Source organism: Clinocottus analis, unplaced genomic scaffold, assembly GCF_023055335.1.
Source record: "Clinocottus analis isolate CAN_PGR_092001 unplaced genomic scaffold, fCliAna1.0.p SCAF_1, whole genome shotgun sequence".
Lineage (NCBI taxonomy): Eukaryota > Metazoa > Chordata > Actinopteri > Perciformes > Cottidae > Clinocottus > Clinocottus analis.
The window spans coordinates 7,754,115-7,762,500 of NW_027175820.1; positions in this window are offsets into that span (position 1 = coordinate 7,754,115).

An 8,386-nucleotide genomic window follows, 5' to 3' on the forward strand; every position below is an offset into this window, starting at 1 on the left:
AAAAAATTACAGGAAACCATGTCACGTGAAGTGACGTCGGTTTCTGATGACTGCTTCTGACTGGCTCACATCTGATCACAGCTGATTAGCTATGTGTTGGCTTTAACAGGTAACAAAGTTTGTGTCTGGTTTTAAAATACTACTTACATTTATAAAGACACAGTTATCAGTGTCAGAGTGGAGATATTTTCTCTGTCGTCTGTTGTTACACCCAGACCTGGGTAGTTAGCCCTCATTGTTTCCACCTGTGTCTCGTTCCCCATGTGTATTTAGCCTGTGTCTACCCTCTGTCTTGTGCCAGTGTGTCGTTAAGTGTGGCTTTAGCAGCATGGGGTCTATGACCCCAGCATGGGGTCATAGCATGGGGTCATAGCATTTTCAGCATGGGGTCTATGACCCCATGCTGAAAATGCATGAGGTCTATGGCCCCACGCAAATGATGAAAATGCACGTTTCTAGTTTTTTTTTCAAACATGTATTATTTAACTGGTATTCATAGACCCCATGCTGCAAGCACACTTCATGTTCTCCTGCGGACATATTTTCTCAAATTTTAAAATTATTCAGCTTTTTATCAAAATAAAAATGGTTTCCAATGAAGAACATCTTCAAATCCGCTTTCAACTCTTCAACTTCAAAAGGTAAAGGCTCTGTCATGCCTTCAGCTAGAGACACCATTCCACCTTTAAAATGTTGACAAAACGTTTAGGTGTTAGTGTATTACTCAGCTTTTTTGATATCTTAGTGTTTTAACTGTCGGCGTTTTCGTTTTATGTTTTTTCCGCACGTTTTCTGCTTTAATCATTAGTGTGTGTTGGGCAGCTCAGAGCAGTGACGTCATACTCAGAGCGAGGGCACTTGGCAATACAGATATTTTAAACTTGCTCTCTATTCCAAACCGTATACTCTTTGGGCATAATTTATAGCTCAAAACGTGGGAAATCTTGTCTTCTGCCGTAAACTGCGGTCGATAGGAATCCAACAGATTAAGACGTGTTGAAGTCCGACTGAATGTGAGGGCAAGTCCGTCCCCTGCAGCAGCCTTTTGGTCTGTGCATCTGCATGAACGTGAACAGCCGCCCACGCGAACGGGTGCACGCGCGCGAACAGGTGCACGCGCGAACGGTCGCGCACGTGAACGGCCGCACACGTGAACGCCCACTAACGTGAAACGGCCGCGCGTGTAAACACTTGCGAACGGGTGCGCCCGCGCCTCAACGGCCGCACGCGTGAACGGCCCCGTTAACGTGTTATTATGGTCGCGTGCACGTTCGTGTGTGCAGGTCACTTTGGTTACAGACGTCAGGATTAACAGCGTCACTGACGTTCACGTTGAGATTTAACAGATGGTTTTGTCGACACTCTGCAACCCAATAATATCAGGTGTCTCACCAACTGCGTCTGTGGATCAATGGTTGCAACTCCACCTTAGAAGCAAAGTATCAGTGGTTCAAACCCCACCTACGGCAGACTTTAACTTAAAAAAAAATTAAAAAAAATACTTTTGTTGGATTTAGATGATGCAGTTTTCTTTTCAACTTTCCCAATTATACATTTAAACGACAAGGATTTTCAACAGTTCAATTAAATGATTTTGAACTGTAACATTTTTCAGCAGGTATTTTGCCTTTTCTATATTTTCAGTAATGATTTGCTATTTATTTTTATATTCCGCTATATTAATATATTCAGCTATTTTTACATATATTCAACTTCTTTCATTTTCAAATATATTTAGCTAATTTAAGCTATATTCCACTATGTTCAGCTATTTCTTTTAAATATTTCAGCTATAAGCTTCAGCTTTTTGCATTCCAATTCATTTTCTGCAGGAAATGCTCTTTCTAGTTATTCTTTTTATAGTCGAACCATTACTGCAGCGTTGCCAGCACATGCATCAAAAATACATCAAAACGTGCGGCTTGCACGGGAATCGTGAGCTATGAAGAGTCGCCCGGCCGTTTTCCTGAAAAATGCAAAAAACGGCGAAAAAAATTGTCCCACGGGTGTGTGTATGGCATGAAATGTTCGTGGCTAGAGTGGAGCACCAATTAACAGAGTGAGAGGAAGCGACTGAAATTGGTTAAAAAAAACAACGTATTTTGTCTTTACTCCCACAATGTTCACTCTTCATACACCATTGTTGGATAGAAACGTTGGAAATCTTGTCTTCTGTCGCAAACTACAGTCGATAGGAATCCAACAGACTCAGACGTGTTCTGATCTGACTAATTGTGAGAGCAAGTCCACCTCACTCTGCCATCCGCCGCCATGTTAAATCTCCCTCCAAAACCACGTCTCCCCTGAAGCTCGTACCTGATTTGTAAATCGCCCGTACAGACATGTTTTATCGTACAGACTCGCCAGTCACAGTATCTGTTAATCAAGTCTTCCTAACGCTCTGTATGCGATATCGAAGCAATAGGAGCTTTTAAAGTATCTTTTTGAGGGATTTTTGGATAGGTGTTCCCCAGCATTACCTCCATTGAAATCTGTGAAACTGAAGACCTTTGAAGTCATCACACAGTGCGTTTACATGATGGCATTAATTCGAATCTTGCTTTAGTCGGACTATGCTCTCTTTCGGGGCAACTGCCGTTATCCGAATATACATGGCAGTGAATAAATCGAATCATTGGCCGAATGCATGTCATATCCGATACGACAGGTGGCGCTGTTTTCATTACATGTAGTGGTGATACAGCCATCTCCGCTTGACCTCTTCACTCTTCATAATGGAGAGAACCCCGCTAGCGTCGGTGGTTGTCGGGGAGCTAGCAGCAGCGCTAGCTGGCTACATCAGGGAGCTAGCGGAGACACCCACCGAAGGTACCTTCGGCTCGTAACCCGACTTTTACGTTTGTTTGTTTCTGCCGGCCGTGACAACTTATCGTCTCTTTCGACTTCCGTGTCATGACTTGGGAGGGAGGGAGGGAGGAGGCGGCGGGATCTTGAGCATGCGCACAAACGCATTGTCCAGTTCCGATCCGATTCAGCGTTTACATGCAGCGTTATTCGAATTATCAATCGAATTATCCAGGGGTGTTAATCGGATCGTAGTCGGACCACAGTTATTCGAATAAAGGTGTTTACATGAACTGGATAATTCGATTTTAGTGGGACTAAGCCAGTTATTCGAATCCATGTAACCGCACTGACTATGGCAACCTTTGGTCTAGCAACCCACAGGTGTTCTCATTAGGGCAGTTTAACAGACACGCTCACACAACACAAATGTCTCACACAGGCTCCACAGGCCAGTCTGCCTCTTATCAGTCTGCTGGCTCTCACTTGGTCACCATGACGAGAGCACACAGGTGCTTCATATCAGCCAATCAGTTCAACACACAAACCAACTCAAGTGTTTTGGAGGAGAGACGGGCATCATAAACAAAAGCTATATATTGTGACGTCTTACGGCAGTAGTAGCCACACTTTCAAAATCTCTTGCGAAATTTTCTAGTTGTTCATGTCGACGTTTTTTGACCCTGACACCGTTCCTCTCAAATGGGACCCTGTACAGTTGCTTCATCGTCATGTTGTGCGTTACCAAGATCTGTCTGATAGTTGTAACGCTTACTCCATTTATGTTGTTGAATACTTGCAGATCTGCAAGTATTTGTTGCTGTAGCTGGTGGAGACAGATTGCATTGTTTGCTCTGACTAGGTTCACTATGGCAAGTTAATGCTGTTGGCTGAACAGGTGTTGGCGTCCACCCCCAGTAGGTCTTCTAGCCATTCTGTAAAAAAATAAATAAAAATGCAACCACAAGTTGTTCTCGTTTGCTTCTTTTTTACAGTACAGTGTATACTGAACTTTACTGTATTTACATCTTAACACGTTATCACGGTGTGTTTCACAAAACTACCACTTTGGTTGAAAAAGGAGCATTAGACACCCTGGAATACAATACATGTGATATGGTAAAGTACTGTAAATACTCTAGACAGTCTGGAGTAGAGTAGAGAGTTGAAGACATACCTGTTTTCCAGTCAGAATGTCCTTATGGTTGAAACTGTGAAGCGGCTTAGATTAGTATGGACTCTCTGCCCAGCTTCCCTCTTAGTCAGGCCATGGTTTATGACATGGTCCACCAAAGTTGCTCTTATGTCATCCAAAATAATGGTCCTTGAGTGGCCTCTTTGACCACGTTCTCCTCTCTCTCTCTGTGCTCCTTCCTTTTTCTCTGCCTCTAGCTCTCTCTGCCTCCATGCTTGCAAAGTTGTCAAAATGGCTTAACTGAGGCCTTTTTGTAGCTGGCTGATTGGTGTTCAGTTTTGTAAGTAAATGTTTTCAGGTGTGTGTCTGTCTTTTCAATTAACCAATGTGTGTTGTATTTTGAATAGATATGTTTTTCCAATGGTACCCTGAGATTTCATTTTTGAAGTGTCTTATGTATGAAATAGTGTGTAGTGTCTAGGAGCAAGTGTGTTGCAGAAAGGAGCAAGTGTGTTACAGAATTGCAACTAAAGTGCAAAGCAGTGCTTTTGTTTAAGGTATGGTTACACTTTGTTTAAGGTATACTAACAACAACTTCAATTTATGTTACTTTGGTTTTAGCATGTGTCTATAGTGTTCAAGCAACGGACAAAAACTGTAATAAACGACGAGTGACAACTTTGTCCGGTTCATTTAGCTGTTTCCACTGTAGCGTTAAAGCATGGTGGAATGCAAAAACTAGCCACCGTTAGCTCATTCCACCATGCTTTATTAATGCCACACCAGTTGCAGAGAACAAGCTGGGCAACATTGACATTTTCTTTTGCACTGGTCCAAAGAGGAGGAAAAACCTGTTCCATGTCCGTCCTACTCTGTTCCTTTTCTGTGGTTCTGAGGTTGACTCTCTGAACTGGGTCAGCTCCGTCTTTAAATTGCAACTGAAGCAATCATCGGTGCGCTCGACTCTCACTGAGGCTGGAAGAGAGAACCCACCGAGGGATCCGACTGTGTCGGAGTACATTATTATCCGAAACAAGGCACACTGCACAGTAATTTCACACTGTAAAAAATAAAATTAGCATATCATTGTCCTGTTAAAAAAAGTGTCACTTTCTACTTTAAATCCTTCCCAGACAGTGTGTGTGTGTGTGTGTGTGTGTGTGTGTGTGTGTGTGTGTGTGTGTGTGTGTGTGTGTGTCACTTACTGTCCCTCAGGTTGTGACACAAGGAGCACAAAGTTGTGTTGTGTTTCCTGCTGTGTTTCCTTCCTTTTAGAGATTGGTCCCTAGTCTCAGAGATTCTCCCATCTCTCTGAAATCAGAGATCTGGGAGCTGAGCCGGTCGAACCACATTTGTTTCTTTTGGTTGCCAAGATTTCTTCTGTTGGCCTTTCTTAATTGCTAATTGGTGGGCACTGAGCTTGTACCTGGTCAGGGTCTATCTCTGCTTCTTATCCCTGATAGAAGAGACATTCTGCCAATATATAATCTCTTTTTTGAGCCAGATAACATTCTAATCTACTTTGACTTGCAGTCACTTTTTTCTAATGTTCCAAACAGGGTTTTTTTGTCAGGGGAACAGAGGAAGGACCTAAAAGCCAAAAACAGTTCAAATAATATTTATTCCAAAAAGGAACAGGGTACTCCAAAAACAGACCAGATTTAAAGTGAAGCCAAAACCAGGAACAGAGACCGGACACGAGACCACACAGGTTACACAGTACGAACCGATAAGGAGGTAAGAGACAAATGGGGTTTAAATACGAGGAGGTAACGTGCAACAGGTGGACACAATGAGGGCAGCACAGGGTCAGGAGATCCACAACCAGGAACCAGATAGACAGACAGACGATCGCCAGGGCAGGAAGTGCAGAGACACACGGGACACAAGACTACAAAATAAAAGAGGAAACAAAACTCAAACAATGACATTCTTTGTCAAAGATACTGGTCTGGCAGGTCCTTCTGTGTGGAGTTTGCATGTTCTCCCCATGTCAGTGTGGGTTCTCTGGTTTCCTCCCACAATCCAAAGACATGCTGCATAGGTTAATTGGACTCTAAATTGCCCATAAGTGTGAATGTGAGTGTAACCAGAATAATTTAATCTGGGATCTTCATTATTATGTTTTGAACTATGTTACTGTCCCCTTAAATTGAATGTTGAACGACGAGTCATTGTAGAGCTGCAGTTTCGCCCAGAGATACTTAGAACTTTGAACATTTGATATCCTGATGAGTTGGTTAACGTTAAACGCTTGTACCGTTGTGTGTTAGCTTCGTTAGCAGGAATGCTCGATGATATGTTGAAGTAAATTGTGTATTCTACTAAAACCAGTCAGGATAAATCTGAACGGGATACAAAAAACATTTATGAAAATGTAATGATTGTAATTGAATGCATTGAGTTATGTATGTTTGCTAATTAGTTGCTATATTGTGTGTGATGTTTATAGCCATGCGGTCGCAGGCCCAGTTGAATGAGTTGTATTAGTAATGAACTATTGTCCTGCACATGTGCATAGGCTGTTTTTTTTGTATAGTTCTTTGTTGGAACCAGAGGTGCCGTCCATCCACCGTCCTGCACGCCATCACTCACCCCATCTTCATTCATCTCACCATTTACCTTCACCTGAAGAAATCTTCATTCATCTCACCATCTACCTTCACCTGAAGAAATCTTTATCTCAACCGGACATCACAGTTCACCTGCAGTCCATTTTGCGGGACATTGTTTGTGCACAGGGGGGCGGTAGGACATTTGAGCTCTCAGGATTTTGATTTGAATGATCAATTGTTGTATTATAGGTTGTCATATTGTTATCTAATTAAACCTGCTGTTGTGCGCGTAATTCGGGGTGGATCTTTCTTGTCTGTACAGCCGTCAGACGAGTGACATATTAACCAATCTCCTCATCGAACCTGAATGAAATTTAGATAATTCCCCTATTTTCTGTCTATTCTGCACTGTCTCTAAAGCGACAGCTGCAGAGGGGTTACATGAGCGTTAATGGATGTCTGGACCGGCGACTTCTCCAGGGTGTTCCCTTTCTTCACCCATTGACAGCTGGTATCGGCTCAAGCGACCCTAAAACAGGATAAGCGCTTCGAATAATACATTGGAATGGATCATTCGGCGGAATTCTATATGTAGACCTTCTGTGGGGTGTTTGTCCCAAGGAGTGTAGCTATGGTGACTGAGTGGCAGAAGTCTGTAATATAGTCTAATGCTAAATTGAATCAAATGCTTTCTTAAAATCCATAAAACAAGCAAATATTTGTCCATTTGTTTGGTGTATATACTTCTGGATGAGCGTGTGAAGGGTATAAACATGATCGGTGGTACGGTGTATTGGAAGGAAGACAATTTTGAGTTTTACAAATGATGTTGTCTTGGTCCAGATAATCTAAGATTTATATTTATGATACTGCCAAATAACCTTCCAAGCTACGATAGTTAATTGGGTCTAAATTATCTCCACTTTTATGAATTAGAGAAATCAGCCCCTCACACCAGATGTCAGAAAGGCAGCCTGAACCCAGAACTATGTTAAACAGCTTGAGTACAGCACCTTGCGTTACAGGAGTGCTGTTTTTAAGCATTTCAATTGTAATGCTATCTGGACCACAAGCATTTTTAGTTTTGATACGTTTTATTTTTTCCATCAATTCTTTCAAAGTGATTTGGAAGTCAAGAGGGTTCTGATTGTTTTACTTTGTCTAATGTACCGGTTCTCAAACTCAATAATGCCACAAACCAATTTGAAATTTGAAAATCTTCTGCGGCCCATTCAGAGCTTTTAATCATAAAAACATTTGAGTGAGATTTTGTCGTCGCCGCCAAACAGCTGACAGCTGACAACCCAACTTAGAGAAGACCGGACACGGCGCGATGGGGACTCTTACCTTCCTGGAACCGGCAGGACGGGGCCCTTACCGTCCCGGACCTGGCGCGTAGAGGGCCGTTACCGGCTTTACCGAAGCACATAGCCAACAACAACACCGATGAGAGACACAGACAGAGCGGCACACATTGGATGCAAGCAGGAACCCTAACAACTGGCCTCACACCTCCCCTTTTCTTTTCTTTTCCTCCGCAAGGTTTAGAAATTCAAATATGCTTAAATTCAGCGGGAAAGCAAGAAAACAATAACACAAGCACACAATTATAAATGTTGGCCAAATACGCCAATTTACAAAGCCACTTCCAAAACCGCCTTTAATTCCGCAGGCATCGTCTTTGTTGCCAGTGTAAGCTATTGTATTGTGTTTCCGGGGCTTTTATTCTAAAGGAGAAAACGGAAGAAGAGGTGTGGAGAAATGTTGGTGGTGAAAAAGAGAAGACGTTAATAAAGAAGTTGCCGGCTTGGCCGACGATTGATCGTGTTATTATTTTTATTACTACCACACAGTATAGGCGCAAAAAGAACCCTCTGTTTCACCAGTAAAG